General features: G+C 36.0%; 1 long non-coding RNA gene across 2 annotated transcripts in view; it reads left to right on the forward strand.

Moving 5' to 3' along the window:
* The first annotated feature begins 7,178 nt into the window (after positions 1-7,178).
* Positions 7,179-24,465, forward strand: part of LOC128556549 (uncharacterized) — a 28,460-nt gene continuing 11,173 nt past the window's right edge. For both annotated transcript variants that reach the window (XR_008370780.1, XR_008370781.1), the window contains exons 1-4: positions 7,179-7,283; positions 10,862-10,978; positions 17,770-17,909; positions 20,705-20,813. This is a non-coding gene — a long non-coding RNA (uncharacterized LOC128556549). The remainder of the gene's footprint in view (positions 7,284-10,861; positions 10,979-17,769; positions 17,910-20,704; positions 20,814-24,465) is intronic.

Consider the following 24,465-nt stretch of genomic DNA (forward strand, 5'->3'; position numbering starts at 1 on the left):
TTTTCAGTGTCCGATCACAAATAGCGATATAAATATTACATATATAACTCTTTATTGATATACTGTTGCATGTGCAGGTAGCTGAGTGGACAAGCGGTATTGCTTCCAATATCAGGGTAGTGGGTTCGAATCCTACCTCTGATCATACATTTTCCCCCAAATTTTATATGCAAACTTACCAATACCACTTATTTGATCAAACGTATCGTGATATTTATGGTCTATTTATTAAAAGTTATCATATTTACTGGAGGTAACAAAGTGGAATAATTTGTTTAAAGTATCTTAGATAAAAAGGCATGTTAGCCGTCATAAGCGTATCAGAATACAAATACTACAAGAGGAAACAATTAGATTAAAAGAAAAAAAAATGAAACATAAATTAATGTAAAAATAAAACAGGTATCGTTAACATTACATTACATTACGTTTAAAAAAAATGATACCCGTGGTAACGTGTGTGGAAGTCAGACCCACAGTGAAATTGGTCAGCTGTATAATATAGATATTTTCAGGATACAAATATTAGGTAAATTAACGAAAACGCCCGAAAATATTTGCAAAGATTAATGAGTGCCAGGTCAAAACTTATGGACAATATACGATTATTATGAAAAAAAAAACACAATCGTCTAACATAGACTTTTCATCAAGTGCTATATAAGTATTTGCACTGATTCATCCATCTCTTGGTAAATAGACTGTACATTTAGGTTCTGCGGCACAGTTTTACTGCAACATTAATTGATAATAATTGTATGCATATTAACTAAATTTATGAGATAATCGGAATGGCCTAATTTCACCCTCTGTCGTTTAATGGAATCGACCAATCAGCGCGCGTTCATCTAGCCCGAGGCGATAACATCTGGTCGAAGTGACTGCACGCACTAATCTGTATATTGCAAAAATGTCTTGACATTAGCGTTACTCTGCAGAGGAAGATGAAGGCTCGGGTAAGTACTTATTTGATTTAAATTTCGATAAACTGAATTAGACAGATTTTTTTCTCAATATGAATTCTTTTTGTAACAAGGCGGCTCATGAATTACATTTCAATTAATCGGAAACACGAGTGGCTGCGATTTAAAGGAAAATATTGAATGCAGGTCATAAAAATGTCAATTTACTAAATTATATAATTATAATATTTAAAAGGAAATTCAGAATAGCCGTTAAGTAGTTTCATTCATTCATGAAATCTTTCATTCATTCAAGCACAATTAATTTAACAATTATTTCATTCATTCTTCCATTCTTTAGTAGACAAGAATTCCAGTCACCAAAAGTTGATGTTGCAAGTATTTGAAACAAAGAAGTATATCACTATAAGTTTATAGCTCTTTGTTTGAAATAGAAGAAAATATCGTGCAAAAATATTTCATGAATACCATTGTGGTTAAACGAGAAAAAAGTTGCAAAGATAAAAAAAAAAAATATTTCGCAGAAGCAAAGTAGCCAAGGCTAACTTCTTTAGGAATGAATTAGGCGGCAGTTACATTCATTCATTCGATTAAAACTGGAATCTCATGAAAGCATTCATGAAGTTAGTATTTACGATCTTTTATCTTTAGAAAATGGGTAATTCAACTGACAAAATAACGCATTTCTAGACTAAAATGTAAGCGGTTGTGATGCGTATTATTGTATTATAGTATCATATAAAAAAGGTTGGTTATAATAAAATTTCAGACTTTTTTAAAGTTTGATTCTCTTTCTATATGGAAAAAAAATACACACCTACTGTAGATCTTTTGTTTGCCTAGGGTTAATATATTTTGAAAATAACTGTAAGCACATTAAAAAATCTCGCGGGAAGGTCGATCTGTGCATGTAAATGTGTTTTTACTCTAGCCAGACCTGTTCACGTGCACAGATAGACCTGCGCACGTGCATATTCAAATATGGTCATTTGTTAGAAAACTCGGAAATCGAATATGTCTGTAATTTCGATCTTAAAACATATTATGAAATATTTAGAAATCGTTAGATATTATACATCTAACACAAGTTTACTTTCTTGTAAATATATGAAACATGATATTAAACATATGAGCCGCGCCATGAGAAAACCAACATAGCGGCTTTGCGACCTGCATGGATCCAGACCAGCCTGCGCATCCGCGCAGTCTGGTCAGAATTCATGCTATTCACTAACGGTTTCTCTAATTGCAAAAAGGTTTGAAGGCGAACAGCATAGATCCTGATCAGACTGCGCGGATGCGCAGGCTGGTCTAGTCTGAATCCAGGCTGATCGCAAACGCATTATGTTGGTTTTTTACCATGGCGCGGCTCATATTATTATATCTATGTACAAAATATAAGTAATTGCTCAACTCAGTCTTTTATTTCAAATATACGCCACCTACCGATTTTCAACGGACTATTACGAAATTTTCATAAATTAAATTGATAATATTTCCGAAAGACTGGTATATTTTCAGTTTTCTGTTATTATTCATTTTACAGCCATGACCACAAACGTCTTTTTTTTTTTTTTTCAGCAGAGCGCAAAATGACGTACTTTACAGGTTTTCTAAGTAACGTTTTTATATACAACAAAATACAGCAAAAAAATCTTTATTTTCTAGTTTGTGTTAAAATTATCTCTCCAATGATAAAAAAACAAGTTTGTACTGATTCTTCTTACTGTCATAAGATTAATGAAATAAGTGTAAAAATCATAAAAACTAAATTCCCGAGAAAAAGAAAGACAGACGGTACAAAGACAGAAGAAGGCGATACATAATTACAACGTACGAACCATAAAAATACCTATCACTAAATGTATTAACATATTTTTATGACCCATCTTGAAACAACACTGGCCGGATATTGCTTATCCCTAGGCAATATTGTAATACACAATGATGCGATTAAAAACATTTGGCACAGTTAGATAACTGTGTGCAATCTTGGGACTAAAATGAAAAAAAAAAAAAAAAAATGATAACGCAATTTTCAAACGAAACATTAAAAGAATACCCAAACAGGCATTAAAGGCATTTGCCCCCGGATCGTTCGATAATTTTTTTAAATCTTTGGAAATTATTGCTTTATTTCTTAAGAATGTTTTGAAACCTAATTACTGGCAGAATATATGTTACAGAAACACATGAGAATTAGTTGTTTTAACTTTTTATGATGAAAAGCGTTTGTATATTTAACGCGCATTGAACACCAAACCCTCCTAAGTGTTACTGGTAACGACAGAGGAAAACTTCTTTATTGCCGCGACAGTTCGGGTTCGATTCCTGACGCTGTCATCTTTTATTTTTCGTGATATGGTATTTTTAAATAGTTGAGAAACAAAAATTCCTATTCTGATGTTCGTAATATGACCAAACTTCATTTTGAAAGATAGCCTTTAAGATCTGATAGTATCGAATATTCGGTAACACTTATACGAAATAATGTATATTATATTGATACTCTGATATCTTTTAATATTTCATATAGGTTAATCTTTAAGATTTGGATACATGTGTCTAACAATTATACTTGTTTTCTATTTCATACTTGAATACAGGACTGCTGAATTAATAGCATTTTAACATGAAGAGATAAGACGTTTTTGGTGAATATTTTACTTGTCTAAAATTAATCTTAGCGAGAATATTATACTGACCGCGAGACTGGAAATTCTGGAAACTCTTCAGATCATTTAATCAAAAAATATAACATTTAGCCGCAAATATATCGTACAGAATTTGTTCAGACACAAAGTTTTAAGAAATGTTTGAAATAGAATATAAAAAAAATCCTAGCAACGCGACTCATTATGTCGCTTTCATATATTTAATAAAATTGTACAAAAGAATTATTGTGCATCTAACCATGGGGAATCGCGTAATGGCGGACAGGTTATAGAACACTAATATAGCATAATAAGGACGAACAGGTTATGGGGCTCTATTTTTTCCGCAATAAATGGCTACGAATGTTTATGTTAAAGCTAGCCTTCTTTTAAATTGTGGATGTATTTTTGACATTTTGGTAGAAATAAAATGGGAAAGTGTTATTTAGATCACATCACTGCACTTTATATGCTTTTGAAGTAAACAAAGGTGCAGGTCAAATCTCTCTTGAAAATATCTTCCCTACTTTTGTCATTACTTTATGTCAGTTTGAAGACAATTCTTCAAAATGATGTAACGATTGGACTGGTTACGTGTGTCGGCACTATGAACACCATGCATTTTATACAAAATATAATGTTGGGGATAGATTTTAACGTAATATAACCATTAAACGCAAATGAAACACTTTAAATAACTTGACTGTATATCTAGTTTATTTTCGCGACGAAATGAGTACACTTAAACGATGTCATCCCTGCCCACACGTCATTTCATTCGTAATATTTTCACATCATTTATAGCGTTAAAAGATATAATTCTCTATATCTGTAAACTGCAAGAGTCCATGTATATAACCTTTAATGCTTGCAAATTTTATTTCAGGTTGACACAAGAGATTTTTCAATTAACTCCAACTGGACGACGATTTGTTTTCACGATAGAGAATACGCTTATCTTATGTGAGCAGTTTGGTCAACAGATGCTGACAGACAGCCAAGATGAGCTATTCGTTCTCAGTGACATTCGTACCTCAACAGATAAAAGCTAACATTTATTGAGATCATGATAAACTGAATATTTCCATTGGGTGCATCATTTGTAACCTGCTTACATACTGAATTTCAAAGCGCTAAATTTGAATACATCTTCAGACGTTAGAAGGGGTGTACTGCTTTTCTTAGCAGACGGCAAATCGAAAAGCCTAAAGTGGGAATCAACATTCACTGGAATAACGAAACATTTACAAACAGTTATAAAAGAATTGGTACTATACTGATTTGTTGCGTTAATGGTGCGGCGCATATCTAAATGTGCGAATTGTTAGTTTTTCAATTAGAAACGAACATTTAGAAATGCATAATGTTATTGATTCTTTCACTGGTTGTAGGTGCAGATGGGAATTTCGGCCCCGAGGTTAACTGTTTAGCAGTAACGAGACTCCAGCCGAGTTACCGCCTAAACAGTTACCCAAGAGCCGGATATTCCTATCTGCACCTATAACCGGTGACAGAAATTTTTTCTTGCATACCGATATCAAGAAATAGTAATAAAATTACGGCTTTATTTATAGAACTATTTCTTATAGCAGCGTATTTAAACAAAGCGCGGAAAGCAACGTCCGTAAACAGGAAAGATATCACGACGTTTCATAGACAAATAACAATATTTAGTTCCGATTTTGTTTTATCAGTTGCAGTGTAACGTTATGAATTTTTGATGAAATAACGTGCTTTGAATCGAGAAATATACTACCAGGAACAAAGAGGAACTGTCAAGGTATTAGATTTTTATTTCGGTTTTTGAAATAAAATATAAATAACTACATAAATCTTCTAAATATATGTAGTTCGTAATACGTCATTTAAAGCACGAGAGTCATCTTACATCCCGGGGTGTAAGATGGATTTTTCCAGCACCGGTAAAAATACCGGAAACCCCGATTTGGTATGCAAGAATTACATTTTCTGCTTATTTCATTTGGACAAAAAATAAAAATAACTCCTAATCGTACGAAATAACTGTTTTTTAAAAAAGTGTTTATGTTATATACAATGTTAATTTAATCTAATTTGTCTCCATTGATGATAATGTTTTTCTCATACCCTGTCTTTGTCTTGTTTTTCTAACATACCATATTCTTCTATAGGTTTGTTTAACCTTCATTCTATGTCATCATTCAGTGTGTGCCCTATATACAAAATCAGTCCTAATAAAATTGAAATACGGGATAGTGCATATAGGGAAACATCTGGTCAACGTATATTTTAACAATACTGGTCCGTGTGTTTCCCGTATACGATTCAGTCTGTATGTGACACAAATACGGGATCTGTATCCTACGTATATCTTGCATATACGGGAAAACCCCTAGCCCGTATATCAACAAAATACAGTTCCGTATATTCCCGTATATCAGATGCAAAAGAAGTCTGTATATGCCACATGTACGGGATCCGTATATTTCGTATACCATGCATATACGGGGCAAGTCCGTAGCCTGTATATCAAAAAATACAGTTCCATATATTCCCCGTATATGTCAAAAATACGGGATCCGTATACTAAGTATATTTTGCATATACGGAAAAAATCCGATGCCCGTATATTAGAAAATACAGGTCCGTATATGTCCCGTATATTAGATGCAATTGCAGCCCGTATATGTCAAAAATACGGCATCCGTATACTAAGTATATTATGCATATACGGAAAAAATCCGATGCCCGTATATTAGAAAATACAGGTCCGTATATGTCCCGTATATTAGATGCAATTGCAGTCCGTATATGTCAAAAATACGGGATCCGTATACTACGTATATCCGGAATATACAGGCTCGTATACTTGTTCCGTATATTCTAAAATACGACAAGTGTACGGGATAAATTTCAAAGACCCTTCGAATATATGAAAATGAAATTTATGTTAAAGCAGGACACTAATAAACACCATTTCTAATGGATTTTTTTGAAAACTCGTATATTTCATATATACGGGAAATATACATATATGTATATCCGGCGTATACGGGATCCCGTATATGCATGACAAATATACGGACTTCCCGTATACTAGATGTTCCGAATACGGGATTGTATACTAGGTCCGTATATTTGTAATATACACCCCCTATACTCCCGTATTTTCAAAATATACGGGACCGTACACTCCCGTATATTGACTCTTTTTTCGCAGTGATAGATGTTACTTTCAAATTTTGAGTGTATTTTAAGGTATCTCTACCTGGTAAGGAGGTTTTTTGTGGACTTAGAAAAACAAAAAAGAATTACAATAATTACTAAACAACCTCAAAATTAAAATTCCATTTGGAAATACATGTGCTAGTTTAAAGAAGTTTGCTGTGACGGGTGTATGTTGTGACATTCTGGCACTCTTGTTAATAATAGTATACTATAGTACAATTCTTGTCCAGAGTTACAATTTCTCAGGAACAACTAGTTGGAATTTAATAGGCAGCTTTACTAACAAGAGGAGATGCACATATTATCTTCATGCAAATTTCGGGGAGCATCCATTGGTTTTACTGATATTTCTTGTATTTTATTGCTATGGTATCAAATGTGATCTAGGACATGTTTGATGTTATTTCAGACTTGAAGTTTAGCTGTCTACCTGGCACAAATACCAAGATTACAAATGACATTATAAATGGAGCCCCCAGAGATATACAAGTGATACTCGGTGAGTGTTAATATTTTTCTTCAACAATAAAAGGACTTTCAGTACATTTTGTTTTAGATAATGAATTGACATGCTCAACCACTCGTACTAGAAATCACTGATTCTAGATTGGTGCTTTTCATAGAAGCAGAGTGACAGTTCTACAAGTTACAACTCTTGTATCAGTGATTTCAGATTAGTTTATCAGCTGAGCCAAACGTTCGGGGAACCTTAAAGTTTTACATAAACTTTTAAAGGAAAAAGCTTTAAAAATCTTCTTGTCTGAAACTGCAATGCCTAGGCTTTTGATATTTCCTATTTGCATTGTCTGGTGGTCCTCTACCAGAATTGTTCAAATTATGTCATTTAGGTGAAAAGAGGCACCACCCCAGGGGTCCCAAGTTTTACATAGACTTATATAGAGAGAAAAAAACTTTAAAAATCTTCTTGCCTGAAACAGAAAGGCCAAGGTTTTTATACCCCCACAAAACAAAGTTTGGGGGGGTATATAGGAGTGAGCTTGGCGGTAGTTCGGTCCGTTGTTTTTGCATGGTTTCCGGATGATAACTCATGAAAAGCTTGACCAATTTAAATAATTTTTGGTACACAGGTGTAACATCAGAAAATACAGGTCAAGTTTGAATTTGGGGTCAGTAGGTCAAAGGTCAAGGTCACAATGACCCTGAACAGTTAAACAGTTTCTGGATGATAAATTGAGAGTGCTTGGGCCTAGGATCATAAATTTTGGTACACAGGTGTAACATGAAATGCAGGTCAAATCCGACTTTTTGGTCTGTAGGTCAAAGGTCAAGGTCACAGTGACTCGGAACAATTAAATGGTTTCTGGATGATAACTTGAAAACGCTTGGGCCTAGGATCATAAATTTTGGTACACAGTTGTATCATCATGAAATGCAGGTCAAGTTTGACTTTGAGGTCTGTAGGTCAAAGGTCAAGGTCACAGTGACTCGGAACAGTTAAATGGTTTCCGGGTGATAACTTGAGACCGCTTCGGCCTAAGATCATAAATTTTGGTACACAGGTGTAACATCATGAAATACAGGTCAAGTTCTACCTTGAGGTCAGTAGGTCACAGGTCAAGGTCACGGTGACCCGGAACATTTAAACAGTTTTCGGACAATAGAGAATGCTTGGGACTAGGATCAGGAAACTTAATCTGGAAGTTGGTCATGTCAAGCAGATGACCCGTATTGATGAGTTCCAAAGGTCAAAGGTCATTTAAACCTTTTATGGACAATAATTTGAGAACGCTTGGGCGGAGGATCATGAAACTTCATATGGAGGTTGATCATGACTACCAGATGACCTCTATTGATTTTGTGATCAGTAGGTCAAAGGTCAAGCAAGATTGGCCTTGACATTGGCTTTCTGTGACAAGGCCATATTGTGGGGGTATAATTCGTCACTCTTGTGACAACTGTAGTTGATATTTGGTATGTTGCATTGCCTATTGGTCCTCTATCAGAATTGTTAAAATTATGCCCCTGGGATGAGAAGAGGCCCTGAGCTGGGGGTCCCAAGTTTTACATAGACATCCTGGAAAATAACTTTAAAAATATTCTGTCTGAAAGTTCAAGGCCTAGGCCTTTGAAATTTGGTATGTAGCATTGCCTAGGGGTTCCCTAACAAGACTATTCAAATTATGCCCCTGGGGTGAAAAGAGGCCCCACCTCGAAGGTCATTTGTATGTGAGTTATATAGGAAAAAAATATTTTAAAAATAATCTGATCATATTTCCTAGACTGTTTAATTATAATTACCTGATGACCCCAAGTAATTAGGGGGCCACTTGACTGTGGCCTTGACCTACTGACCTACTTTCTTGTTTAATTAAGATACAGCCTTGAAATTGGGATGACATATATGGTTTAGCACACTGATCTTACCATTGACTTCCAGTGACCATGAATGTGACCTACTTTCTTATATTTTAGCATCAGTTTCACATTTGAAACATTAAAGAGGCACCACAAAATAACTGTTCTTTTGTATTTCCATGATGGTAATTATAATATATGATTTGCATGAAAAATATGAAATATACAAGAATTTAGTTTCAAATTGACAGTGACGTATATTAGGCCAAGACAATGTGTTTAATGTCTTAACATTCTATTGAATTAATTTACATAATTCAGTGTTTTTAGTTAAATTTCAATCACATTTTGTTTCTACAATGTAAGACAGTTAATCATCTATATTCTTAAAAATATGCTGAAAAGAGAATGACTGAAGTTTGCAGATGAAGTTGTGAGAAAAAAGTAGGTCATTAGGTCGTGGGTCTTTAAGCTCAAATTTCTTAGGTGATTGATCATCATGACCCTCTTGTTATTAAAGAGTGCTGTTATAAAAGTGAGAAATTTCACTGCACATTTTATGATGTTCTGGTGTACAGATTGATTCAGTTGCATGATTCATTATTTTTTCTTTCCAATTATTTACAACCTCTGAAATTAGACATTAACCTTGTAACAAAAAAGAAAATGTAATAAAGGTAACATATTAGCATGCAGTATATGCATTCCAGTCTTCATCAGTTCTAAGGATTAGTAAGACAGACCTGCTCTTGTAGTAAATATAGTAGTGTAGAGTGTATTGCCAGTAGTGTAGAGTGTATTGCCAGTAGCTGATGAAGTGTCAATGGTTCTAAATTTTTGTTTATGGCAAAGTTCTTGTCGTTCAGTCCATATATAGCCTATAGCCTGTAAAGTACATGATCTTCTATATATAGATAAAATAAATACCAGTTCAGGAGTATTGGTACTTGTGTATCAGTCAATTTTTATACGCTGGTGTCCGTCTGTCCGTTAGCAATTTCGTGTCCGCTCTGTAACTCTTGAACCCCTTGAAGGATTTCAAAGAAACTTGACACAAATGTTCACCACACCAAGACGACGTGCAGAGCGCATGTTCCGAATGACTTGCTTGAAGGTCAAGGTCACACTTAGGGGTCAAAAGTCATATCAGTTTGTTTCTTGTCCTCTCTGTAACTCTTGAACTGCTGGAAGGATTTCAAAGAAACTTGGCAGAAATGTTCACCACATTGTAACGATGTGCAGAGCGCATGTTCCGGATGACTCGCTTCAAGGTCAAGGTCACACTTAAGGGTCAAAGGTCATATATGACTTTGCTTTGTGTATATTGCTCTGCATTGCAGTGGTCTTGTTTTAATTGGCAGATCTCTTTTTTGTACTTACAATAATTTTTTTTTTGAATTACTTCCCTTTTATGTTACTATAAATAGCTTATTTTGAAACTTTTTTACTATTGGCCGTAGGGAAAAACCGAGACCACTTTTCTGTGGTACAACATGGATTGTACCTCCAATTTTAAGGTGTATTTTTACATACCTATACCTGATAAGGATTTTTTTTGTAGACTTTGATTTTTTTTTTGTGGAATTAGATTTGTTTTTTGAAGTTTTCCTTTTGTTGTTCCAGTCCTTTGGGGCTACAACAGTCAAGTTCTTAAAATTTTGCTCCAATCCTATGATGTAAGCCTTCGGGCGTATATTGCCCTGCTTGGCGGCGCTCTTGTTTATGTTAGGATAGCTAACAGCATTTTTTGATGCAACACAGGTACTAAAATACAAAGTTCTGACAGTCAAGAAAAGTAAAGACACAGATTGCAACGTACAGATTACAGTTTACAAATTACAGTGTACAGATTGCAGTCAAGTCACAGGTATTTTTCAGGTACATAACAGTTACATAATATTGAATTACCAGCAGCTGTGCAGACATCATTCAGTTATGGAAAATGTTTGTGAGGGTGATTGAAATCTAGATTTCATGGACACCTAAAGTAAAAATTGAAAGAATACTTGTTATAGAACACCTTAAAGAAAAATTTGACATAAGGTGTATGGACACCCATGATAGACACTTGAAGTGAAAATATAGCTAGGCTGGTGAAAACTCTGAAGTACAAGGTTTGATATTTAGCAAATTGAAAAGAAATAGTGAATTGAAACATGCACAGCAAAATACAAGCAAATAGTTGAAAGCCCATGTTTTGTCAAAACTATGCAAGTATGTATGCAAGAGTACATAACTCTGTCAACTATTTTGGCTGAATTATGGCCCTTTTTGGCCCTTTTCAGTTTTTAGTTCACCTGAGCACGAAGTGCTCAAAGGTGAGCTTTTGTGATTGCCCTGTGTCCGTCCATCCGTCCGTCGTTGTAAACACTTCGACTGTTAACACTCTAGAGGTCACAATTTTGGCCCAATCTTAATGAAACTTGGTCAGAATGTTACGCTCAATTAAATCTTGGATGATTTTGATATTGGGTCATCTGGGGTCAAAAACTAGGTCACAGGGTCAAATCAAATGAAAAGCTTGTTAACACTCTAGAGGTCACAATTTTGGCCCAATCTTAATGAAACTTGGTCAGAATGTTACCCCTAATAAAATCTTGAAGGAATATGATATTGGGTCATCTTGGGCCAAAAACTAGGTCACCAGGTCAAATCAAAAGAAAAGCTTGTTAACACTGTAGAGGCCACATTTATGACTGTATCTTCGTGAAACTTGGTCAGAATGTTAATCTTGATGATCTCAAGGTCCAATTTGAATCTGGGTCATGTGGGATCAAAAACTAGGTCACCAGGTCAAATCAAAGGAAAAGGTAGTTAACACTGTACAGGCCACATGTATGACCTTATCTTAAGGTATTGGACCCCTAATAGTAATGTTTAAAAATGGCATTTGCTTGGTATATTCTTAAAGTTGACTATGTTTCGCACTGTGTTCCAAATTTTAAACAACTTTTACCGTGCCGTTTTTTTGTAAATTTTGTATAATTTATGGAATTTCCTCAAGCTCAAGTAGAGACAAATTTCAGTGTGATGGCCGCTGTCTAAAACATTTGCAGAGAATTCATTACAGCATTAGTTTTGATAAAAGAAACATCAAACTATTGTTAAACAATTATAAAACACAAAATAAAACTGTAAATTTCATTTTTTTTCTAGAGTGCCTCAAGTAAACAGATTTAATGAGACAGAATTCTTACTCCAACATTGAAAAAATAAGGTCAAATCCTGTAGGTCTGTTTTGAATTTTGCTCACTTCATTCAAAAATAACCTTGGGGCAGAAGTAAAACCTACCTACATTTCTTCCACAATATGTAATCTAAAGAATGAAGGCAAAATAGAGAACTTTTACCACATGTAACTCAGTATTTTTATGTCTAACTCTACCCCTCCTGATTCAGAGGTAAATTCACTTTGAACAGCAAGAAATCACTTATAACATGAAAATTTTCCACTTTTGTACAATACATCCATAATAAGTCTTGAAAGAAGTAAAAACTTACTAGAAAAAAAGGAAATACGGAAAACAAAATTTGGTCCCAGTGGGGCTTGAACCTACGCCCCCTGAATATTGCTGTCAAAGTAGAAGGAATTGAATACTCAAAAAGGAGGTACTCTATTACGGGTCCAATACCTTAATGAAACTAAGTCCGAATGTTAATCTTGATGATCTATAGTTCATGTTCAAATCTAGGTCAGGTGGGGAATAGAACTAGGTCACTAGGTCAGATCAAAGGAAAAGCTTGTTAACACTCTAGAGGCCACATTTATGACTGTATCTTCATGAAACTTGGTCAGAATGTTAATCTGGATTGTCTTTAGGTCCAGTTTGAATCTGGGTTATGCGGGGTCAAAAATCTAGGTCACCGGGTCAAATCAAAGGAAAAGCTTGTTTGCAGTAAGAGGCCACATTTATGACTGTATCTTCATGAAACTTGGTCAGAATGTTAATCTTGATGATTTTTAGATCAAGTTCGAATCTGGGTCATGTGAGGTAAAAAACTAGGTCACCAGGTCAAATCAAAGGAAAAGCTAGTTAACACTGTAGAGGCCACATTTATGACCATATCTTAATGAAACTTGGTCAAAATGTTAATCTTGATAGTCTCAAGGTCCATTTTGAATTTGGGTCATGTAGGGTTAAAAGCTAGGTCACCAGGTCAAATCAAAGGAAAAGCTAATTAACACTGTAGAGGCCACATGTATGACCATATCTTAATGAATCTAAGTCCGAATGTTAATCTTGATGATCTATAGTTCATGTTCAAATCTAGGTCAGTTGGGGTAAAAAACTAGGTCAGTAGGTCAAATCAAAGGAAAAGCTTGTTAATACTCTAGAGGCCACATTTATGACTGTATCTTTATGAAACTTGGTCCAAATGTTAATCTTGATGATCTTTAGGTCAAGTTCAAATCTGGGTCATGCGGGGTCAAAATCTAGGTCTCCGGGTCAAATCAAAGGAAAAGCTTGTTAACAGTCTAGAGGCCATATTTATGACTGTATCTTCGTGAAACTTGGTCAGAATGTTAATCTTGATGATCTTTAGGTCAATAGGTCAGGTGAGGAATACAGGGCCTTCATGGCACTCTTGTTATACAAGTCAACGTTTTGTCAAAACTATCTGACATGTGACTTTGAAACTGTGAACACTTATTTATCATCATAATCTCCATCTGTAGGCAAGAGTACATAACTCTGTCAACTATTTTGGCTTTATTATGGCCCTTTTTGGACATGGAAATCAGTTAAATGTTTTATACCAGTCCATATTTTGAGTAACTGGGAGGAATGGTCTCCATCCATCCATCTGTCTGTCCGTCCGTAACACTTTTATGTCCGCTCCATATCTCATAAACCGCTTGAAGGATTTTCATGAAACTTGGGTCAAATGATCACCTCATCAAGACAATATGCAGGAGTCGGCCATGTCAGTTCAAGGTCAAGGTCACTGCTCAAGGTCAAAGGTTTACCCTATCACCATAACAGTAATGGGGGATTTAGCTGTCTTTCAGACTGCCTTGTTGAACATAGAAATTAGTTAAGTTTTGCATAACATTCCATATTTTGTCTAAACTCTTTCATACATGGCTTTGAAACTTTGAACACTTGCCTACCATCACGGTCACTCATATAGTGAAAGACTTATCCAAATCCATAAATACAGGTAATTGTTTGCCTTATCTATTTTTCTTCTTTCTTGTGAAAATCTCTGGTAATATTTTGACCCCATACTTCCATTAATTCTTCGAATAGTCGAGCGCGCTGTCAACAGACAGCTCTTGTTACGAGAAGCCTAAATACTAAACAGTAGCTAAGTCATCAACGCTTACATTATCACAATCAAGAAGTATGGAACTAGTTTTTAGCTTGACTATTCAAAGAATAAGAAGAGCTATCCTACTCACCCTTTGTCTACTTAGAAAATTCGAGTTTCTTGGTTACCGTTTTTGTTTAGGTCCACCTTTTCTCAAAAACTATAAGAGCTACAGCTTTGAAACTTTGCACACTAGTAATTGTAAATAATGCTCAGACTTAAATTTAGACATTATAAATCTAAGGTAAAAATTCACTACTCTCAAAAGTTTAGGGATGACATTGATAAAAGACGATTGTTGAAAAAAGTTTTCTTCAGAATGAATTTAACTTCATTACACTATAATATAACCAGTTTGAACAAATACAAGTAACACTGTTATAAAGGGTGTGTAAAAAGTTTGTTCCTGTTTTCACCATAAGCCCGCCTGCTTAGCTCAGTAGGTAGAGCGTTGGTCTACAGATCGTGGGGTCGCGAGTTTGATCCTCGGGCGGGGTGTATGTTCTTTGTGACTATTTGATAAACGACATTGTATCTGAAATCATTAGTCCTCCACCTCTGATTCATGTGGGGAAGTTGGCAGTTACTTGCAGAGAACAGGTTTGTACTGGTACAGAATCCAGGAACACTGGTTAGGTTAACTGTCCGCCGTTACATGACTGAAATACTGTTGAAAAACGGCATTACACCCAAAACAAAAACAAACAAACAAAATTTTCACCATAGGCTTCATTTTCAAATGAGGAGGCAAGTGCCACTGTAATTTAAACATTCAAACAAAAACGCATATCAGTTTTTGAGAATTGAATAAAAATAATATAATTTCCGGACAAACTGGATTCTTTGTCTATAAAACATACATGTATATATATTGAAATCATTAATTTCGAAAATGCCCCTCATCGATGTGGGTTCGAGCCTCACTCGGGGCGTTGAATTCTTCATGTGAGGAAGCCATCCAGCTGGCTTACGGAAGGTCGGTGGTTCTACCCAGGTGCCCGCTCTTGATGAAATAATGCACGGAGGGGCACCTGGGGTCTTCCTCCACCGTTAAAGCTGGAAAGTCGCCATATGACCTATCATGTGTCGGTACGACTTTAAATCCAACAACAACAACAATTTCGAAAAGGCAAATATTTTCACTGCCCCTATCCACTTAATTATACAGTTTACATGTACTGGTCACTTAAATAAATTTATGGTTCTGGCTAAATTAGTTATGAAAAGGAAAAGCTAGGCTGTAAAATATTCAACAGCTTGATTTTATCCGAAATGGCATTATCCAAACTTGGCACACTTTTTAAATGTGAAATCTAGCTTACGGTCTACATGCCCAATTGCATTTGATGACATTCTTGAATACTAAACAGGTTTTACAGTAAGATAGTTAGACATGTAACAAAATCGATTCGACACGTTACAGTTTATTATGGTAACAAAAATGAATAGGAACGAATTTACTACACACCCTTTCCAGTACCTAAGAAACATTGAAACTGTTATGACCGTAGTAACTGTTAAGGCAGTTGGGGCTCCAGCCTCTGTCAGTTTTGCTGCCGCAATTCCCTTGTTGTCTTTTCGCCGTAGCCAAGTGGTTAAGGTCACTGACATCAAACCACTTGCCTCTCACCAATGGGGTTTGAGCTCAGTACGTTAAATTCTTCATGTTAGGAAGCAATGCGAAGAAAAACGAGAGCTAATTCACTTGCCCTGGCGTCGCCTTTGCCGTTGGTTAAAGTTTTTGATGAAGTCAGATATCTCTGTTACTATCGAAACTATTGACTTTAAACTTGAAATATTATTTACTTTCAAAGTCTACACCAGGAGAAACAATCCCCATAACTCTGATTTGAATTTTGACAGAGTAATGCCCCTTTTTAACTTAGAATGTTTCGGTTAAAGTTTTAGATAAAGTCAGATATCTCTGTTACTATCATAGCTTTTGACTTGAAACTTAAAATAGTTATTTACTATCAAAGACGTGTTTTGGCCAAATAATGCCCCCTTTTGGACTTAGAAAATCCTGATTAAAGTTTTGCATGCAAGTTACTGTCTCCAAAACTAATGCAGATACTGGATTGAAACTATAGATTTTTAACATTAAAGGTCTGGGACAACAATTCAAGTAGTCCAACATTGACTGTCTATGAGCAGCTCTTGTTAAACATGTCAGATACCACGGTTTATAATATATGCTATGTTCAGCATAACTTGAATTCCTACACTTTGGAAAGTTACCGTTCCAACTGCTGACGCAATTCTGTACATTTCAGATTGCATATGACAGCTTAAAGTGGCTTTATCTACTGTTAAGTGGCCCACTGCAAAAATAGTCGACGTTGGGATGCAAGTTGACTTTTCTCTTCTGATTTATACATAGACATATATAATTATATAAATGAAAACTGATTTTGATATTGTAAGTAATTTTTAGTGTTTCACAACAGAGTCAAAATTCATGAAGAATACTGTTAACTGATTTGTTGGACCATGTAGGGAAGTTGTGAGTTACTTTCACAAGGAATCCAGGAACACTAGATAGGTTTAAAGTTCCATAATGCTTTAAATGTTATGTTTAACCCTTACCATGCTAAATTTCTATAATGAACTTGTCCATCTTTCAATTTGGACAGTACCATTAACTGTTAAAAGGGGTACTTACCAAAAAGATACTGACTGAATAGCGAACAGTGCAGACCATGATCAGACTGCACGGATGTGCAGGCTGATCTTGGTCTGCACTGGTCGCAAAGGCAGAATCGATTGCCACCAGCAGGCTAAGGGTTAAAACAAGTGAAACAGCTGTCCAAAGAGAATCACATGGTTAGAAAAACACCAAGTCTTCTTTTATTCCTGTTAATAGACTCAAGAAGTCTGAGCCATAAGGGGAGGTAATAAAAAGGGTTTTAAAAAAAAGTTCTATATTAATCAGTAATCAAACTTTTGACAAATATTAGTGAAAATGATTACTAAAAATTGGTGTTACCAAGAAATTTATATCTGTTACGTTCATAACTGTGGCAGCCACATTATAAACAAAGGTATTAAGAGTCTTTCACTGATTGCCATTATATATAACTGAATTGCTTTGTTGAAAATCTGCATAAAACACAGTATAGATTTTTTTAGCTGCTAAAATTGTATTTTATGTGCCTAATACATGCCCCCCTCCCCCCACTTGTCCATCTCTGTATCTTGAAAATATTTTCACATAGTCATGAAACCATGCACAGTGATAGGAGTTGGGGCACCTGTGTCCCATTGACACACATCTAGTTAAGATGATGATAACAAATTTAGATGATATATAGCTTTGTTTATTATACTGTATGCATTTGTCTTATTGGGTTTTCAAGGTAACCAACAGACAGTTTAACCAAGACCCAGCTTAGTGTAGTCATGGTAACTGGGAGACAGTTTATCAAGGGATAGGTCTTCAATTACCTACTTGTAGAGGATGTTGTACCGCCTGTTTTGCTTGTAAAGGACTTTAAAGGTACTGATACTGTCTTCTAAAGTCCTTCTGTAGGTGCTTTCCTCATGACAAGAGGTAAAAAGCATTATTATACTACCATCCATCCATTGGTCCACTCTCTATCTTCTTAACAGCTGATAAAATGTTCATAAACTTAGGGTCTAGTTTTAGCCTCATCCAGACAAAGAGTGCACACCCCAGATCACTAGGTCTAAGGTCAAGGTCATATTTAGAGGTTAAAAGATCAAATATCTTAATTTTTAGCTCGACTATACATAGAATGGTAGAGCTATTGGACTCGCCCATGCGTCGGCGTCCGTGGTATCTCAGCAACCACTTGTGGGAATGGATTGAAACTTCACACACTTATTCACTGTGATAAACTGACTTACATTGCACAGGTTCCATAACTCTATTTTGCTTTTTTACAAAATTATGCCCCTTTTTCGACTTAGAAATTTTTGGTTAAGGTTTTGTATGTAAGCTGGTATCTCAGTACTCACTAATGGGAATGGATTGAAACTTCACACACTTATTAACTGTGATAAACTGACTTACATTGCACAGGTTCCATAACTCTATTTTGCTTTTTTACAAAATTATGCCCCTTTTTCGACTTAGAAATTTTTGGTTAAGGTTTTGTATGTAAGCTGGTATCTCAGTACTCACTAATGGGAATAGATTGAAACTTCACACACTTGTTTAATGACATGATCTGACATGCACAAAGTAGGTCCCATAACTCTATTTTGCTTTTTTACAAAATTATGCCCCTTTTTCAACATAGAAATTTTTGGTTAAGTTTTTGTATGTAAGCTGGTATCTCAGTATCCACTAACGGGAAAGGAGTGAAACTTCACACACTTGTTCACTGTCATGATATGACCTGCAGTGCAAAGGGTTAATAACTCAACTTCGCATTTTACAAAATTATGCCCCTTTTTCAACTTAGGAGTTTTTGGTTAAATTCTTATATGTAAGCTGGTATCTCAGTACCCACTTATGGGAATGGATTGAAACTTCACACACTTATCCACTGTCATGAGCTGATAAGCACTATGCAGGTTCCATAACCCTAGTTTGCTTTTTTACTAAATTATGCCCCTTTTTCAACTTCCTTATTCATTCAATCGGCAAGGCTGTTGAATAGTCGAGCGTTGCTGTCCTCCGACAGCTCTTTTTTTCCACTTCATATATTCACTGGAAGGATTTTCATACATAAAACTAGCATCAGTTGTTAATCTTATCAATACAACATGCATGCTGCATAATCCAGGTCAGCAGGTCAAAGGTCAAGGTCAAAACATTGTACTGCCCGTATATTGAAGCAGCATCTTGGGGTATTAATCCCCTTTCGTGATAGCTCACTTATCTTTAAACAAATAAAAACTGATTTTAAATCCTTAAGATAATGGAATAATTTATGGATGCCAAGTATCGAAGATTTCCAGATAGTTTCAAACCTTTGTCAAATACTGCATCTATAAATTGAATGCATGCTATTGTAATGGGATTGTTAGCTCACCTGAGCAAAAGGCTCATGGTGAGATTTTTGACCGCTCAGTGTTCGTCATGTGTCTAGTGTCGTGTGTTGTTCATTGTTCGTCCGTCAACATTTTCTAAAAAAAATCTTCTTGAAAACCACTGGACAGAATTATACCAAACTTTACAGGCATGATCAAGGGCTTTTATATTTGGTATTTAGCATCACCTAGTGGTTCTCTACCAAAATTGTTCAAATTATCTCCCTAGGGTCAAATATGGTCCCACCCTGGGGGTCACATGGTTTACATAGACTTATATAGAGAAAACTTTGAAAATCTTCCTGTCCAAAACCACAGGTCCTAGGGCTTTGATATTTGGTGTGTAGCATCACCTCTACCAAGATTGTTTAAATTATTCCCCTAGGTCAAATATGGCCCTACCTTGGGGGTCACATGGTTTACATAGACTTATATAGGAAAAACTTTGAAAATCTTCCTGTCCAGAACCACAGGTCCTAGGGCTTTGATATTTGGTGTGTAGCATCACCTAGTTGTCCTCTACCAAGATTGTTTAAATTATCCCCCAAGGGTCAAATATGGCCCTACCTTGGGGGTCACATGGTTTACATAGACTTATATAGGAAAAACTTTGAAAATCTTCTTGTCAAAAACCACAGGGCCTAGGGCTTTGATATTTGGTATGTGACATAATCTTCTGGTCCCCTAACAAGATTTTCCATATTATGCCCCTGGGATGAAAAGAGGCCCCGCCCCATGGGTCCCAGGTTTTACATAGACTTGTATAGGAAAAAAACCCTAAAAATCTTCTTGTCTTAAACAACCACAAACATTCGCAGATGAACAACCTAGATGTGCAGATGACCATAAAGGAAGGAATTATTTCTGTGACTATTTGGCCCTTTAATAGTTTTGCTAAATAGAATATAGAGAAAAAACTTGTGTGTCCAACTCATCCCACACTATCCCCCTGATTTGCTCCAAACTTTCACAGATGAACAAGTTTGATGTACAGATAACAAAAAAGGAAGGAATTTTTTCTATTAATATTTTTACTGCAGTTTTGGCAGTTAATTTGATAGTTTTTGCTATATAGAGAATGACACATAATTGAGTATGTGGGGGCATCCATGTCCTATGGATACAGTTCTAGTTTACAGTTCAAGACCTCATAGTTATTTTATAGACTTAACGTAATTACTGCTGTAGGCTTCTTTATAGATCCTTCAATTTACTTAAACAGTGTTGTACAAGAAAAGTTACAGTTTGAGAGTGAAACCGATAAATTGAATGGATTAATCTTGATACTTTCAGATGAAAGATGATGGAGTCAGGGGGTTAGATATCAGCATTACAAAACATGTGTATGCAAGTACTAGTCCAGAGCTCCTCAGTCCCATTGCAATTTTACTCCTCACTAGAAGTAAGTTATTGTACCCCCCGACAACAAAGTTGTAAGCGGGGAGGGGGGTATACTGGTTTCAGGTTGTCTGTCTGTCTGTCCGTCGGTCTGTCTGTCCGTAGACGCAATCTTGTGTGCACCATCTCTCCTCATCCCCTTGACACAATTTAATGAAACTTCACACAAGTGATCAGTAACAACAGTAGTTGTGCATGGGGCATGTTAGGTTCTTTCAGCGACAAAAATTGCAGAGTTATGGGACTTTGTTTCTTGTTAACATACTATGTACATACAGTCTGCATATGCAATCTTGTGCATGCCTAATCTACCAAATCCTTACACACAATTTAATGAAACTTCACACAAGTGATCAGTACCAACCCTAGTTGTGCATGCTGCATGTTACATTCTTTTAGATAAATATTCTGCATAGTTATGGGACTTTGCTTTTTGTTACTATACTGTATACATACAGTCCACATAATTATGCAGTCTTGTGTGCATCAAATTGCAATGTACTGTGTCAGTGCATGCGGGGGGTACATTCATCACCTTTAGTGATAGCTCTAGTTATGTCTCCCCTCCTCTGGGGGAGACATATTGTTTTTGCCCTGTCCGTCCATACGTCACACTTCATTTCCGATCAGTAACTGGAGAACCATTTGATCTAGAACCTTCAAACTTCATACGGTTGAAGGGCTGCTGGAGTAGACAACCCTGATTGTTTTTTGGGTCACTCTGTCAAAGGTCAAGGTCACAGGGGCCTGAACATTGAAAACCATTTCCGATCAATAACTTGAGTACCACTTGACCCAGAATGTTGAAACTTCATTGGATGATTGGTCATGCAGAGTAGATGACCCCTATCGATTTTGGGGTCACTCTGTTAAAGGTCAAGGTCACTGGCCTGAACAGCGAAAACTGTTTCTGATCAATAACTTGAGAACCTCTCCACCCAGAATGTTGAAACTTCATAGGATGATTGTTCCTGCAGGGTAAATGACCCTTATTGTTTTTGGGGTCACTCCGTTAAAGGTCAAGGTCACAGAGGCCTGAACATTGATAACCATTTCCGGTCAATAACTTTAGAACCTCTTGATCCAGAATGTTGAAACTTCATAGGATGATTGAACATGCAGAGTAGATGACCCCTATTGATTTTTGGGTCAGTCTGTTAAAGGTCAAGGTCACAGGGGCCTGGTCATGTAAAATCATTTCCGGAAAATAACTTGAGAACCACTTGACCTAGAATGTTGAAACTTAATAGGATGATTGGACATGCAGAGTAGATGACCCCTATATATTTTGGGCTCACTTGATCAAAGGTCAAGGTCACAGGAGCCTGAACAGTGACTTGAGAACCACTAGGCCAAGAGTGTTGAAATTTAGCAGGATGACTGGACATGCCAAGTAGATGATCCCTGTTGCAGCCAACCATCAGTGTCTCTTTGACTTTCGCTCCTGACCCCTATTGACTTCTTACCTATAGGTCTTTGCATTGGGGGAGACATGTGCTTTTTTACAAAAGCAATTTCTAGTTCGATGTTGTTATATGCCCAAAGGGACATAGTATGTTATGACGCCGGTGTCCGTCCGTCTGTCCGTTAGCAATTTCGTGTCCGCTCTATATCTCTTGAACCCCTTGAAGGATTTCAAAAAAACTTGACACAAATGTTCACCTCATGGAGACGACGTGCAGAGCGCATGTTTCGGATGACTAGCTTCAAGGTCAAGGTCAGACATAGGGGTCAAAGGTCATATGGGTGTGTTTCATGTCCGCTCTGTAACTCTGGAACTGCTTGAAGGATTTCAAAGAAACTTGGCACATATGTTCACCATACTGAGACGATATGCAAAGCGCTGGTTTCGGATGACTAGCTTCAAGGTCAAGGTCACACTTAGGAGTGAAATGTTATATATGACTTTGCTGTGTCCGCTCTGTAACTCTTGAACTGCATGAAGGAATTCAAAGAAACTTAGCAGGAATGTTCACCACACTGAGGTGACGTGCAGAGCGCATGTTTTGGATGACTCGCTTCAAGGTCAAGGTCACACTTAGGGGTCAAATGTCATATATGACTTTGCTTTGTGTATATTGCTCTGCATTGCAATGCTCTTGTTTTTATTTGGAAGATCCATTGTTTGTTCTCGTACAATAATTTCTTTTGTATTACTTCCCTTTTTTATTACAATAAACAGCTTATTTTGAGACTTTTTTATTACTGGCCCTAGGGAAAAACCGAGACCACTTTTCTATGGTACAACATGGGTGTTACATCCAGTTTTTAGATGTATTTTTACATAACTTTACCTGGTAAGAATTTTTTTGTGGAATTTCTTCTTTTTTGTTGTTCCTGTTCTTTGGGCTTCAACAGTCAAGTTCTTTAAATTTTGCTCCCATCCTCTGATGTAACCCTTCGGGCATATATTGCCCCACTTGGCGGCGCTCTTGTTTAAGAATCTGGTGATGTTGAAGTTGTATTTAGAGATATCTGGAGTAAATTTGGTATTGAAAGTAAACTGCTCATTTTAAGAACATAATTCCCATGAAATATGAAGTTTTGTGGGTTAGGGAATATTTAAAACCTTCTATAAATGGACGTAAATTATTTACAGATTGGAATGTATATAGATTGGATAAGTTTTTTCTACTGAAGCTTGATCCATATTTTACAATGTTTGTACTGGTACAGAATCCAGGAACACTGGTTAGGTTTACTGCCAGTCGTTACATAACTGAAATGTAATTGAAAAAAAAACAGCGTTAAACCCAAAACAAACAAATATTCACCATCATGGAGTGTCATGGGCAAGAACCGGGTCCCTAGGTCTAAGGTTAATGTCACACAAAGAGGTCAAAGGTCAGATTTAAGAATGACTGTCCAGAGTATTTCTTCTTCATGCATGGAGGGATTTTGATGTAACTTTTCACATTTGTTCACCAACTGCACAAGAACCAGGTCCCTAGGTCCAAGGTCAAGGTCACACTTAGAGGTCAAAGGTCATTTCTTTTTTTTTCAAATTTTCAAACCTTCCATGAATATTTATCAACATGTGAAGTTGTAAACCCCCATCCCCAAGTCACCATCCATGTCCCAGTCTTGATTGTGCTTCCTTAAGGACTTCTGTTATTTTAAGTTCAATTGTAATGAAATTATTTGCTTCTTAGTAACAACTTTAACTTTTTGCTGGATATATTTCTTTGTCATTCTCAACACAAATTTAAGTTCTTTGGTGTAATTTAAAGACTTTCATTTGATTATGAATCTTTAGGTCCCTTTAAAATCTTTGGTTTCATATTTCTTTGAATATTCAACTATTGTGTTCTTTGGTTTCATTGATTTATAAAAATCTTTCTTCTAATTCTAAAGCTTAAGCTAACTTTAAATTCTTTGGTGTCATTAAAAGACTTTTCTTTAGTTATGAATATTTGGGTCACTTTTAAAACTTGTGTTTCAGAAAAGGTCTTTCTTCTAATTTAAAATCTTTGGCTCACTAATAATTCTTTGTTGCCTTTAAACGTATTTGGGCCCCTTAACTTCTTTCTTTTAATTATGAATTTTGGTCCCTTTAAAATCTTTGGGTTCTAAAATCTTCTGATTTGGTATTTTTGGCTCACTTTTAATACTTAGGTGTCGTTAACAGACTTTCTTTTGATTATGAATCTTTGTGT

The sequence above is a fragment of the Mercenaria mercenaria genome, chromosome 4, assembly GCF_021730395.1.
Source record: "Mercenaria mercenaria strain notata chromosome 4, MADL_Memer_1, whole genome shotgun sequence".
NCBI lineage: Eukaryota > Metazoa > Mollusca > Bivalvia > Venerida > Veneridae > Mercenaria > Mercenaria mercenaria.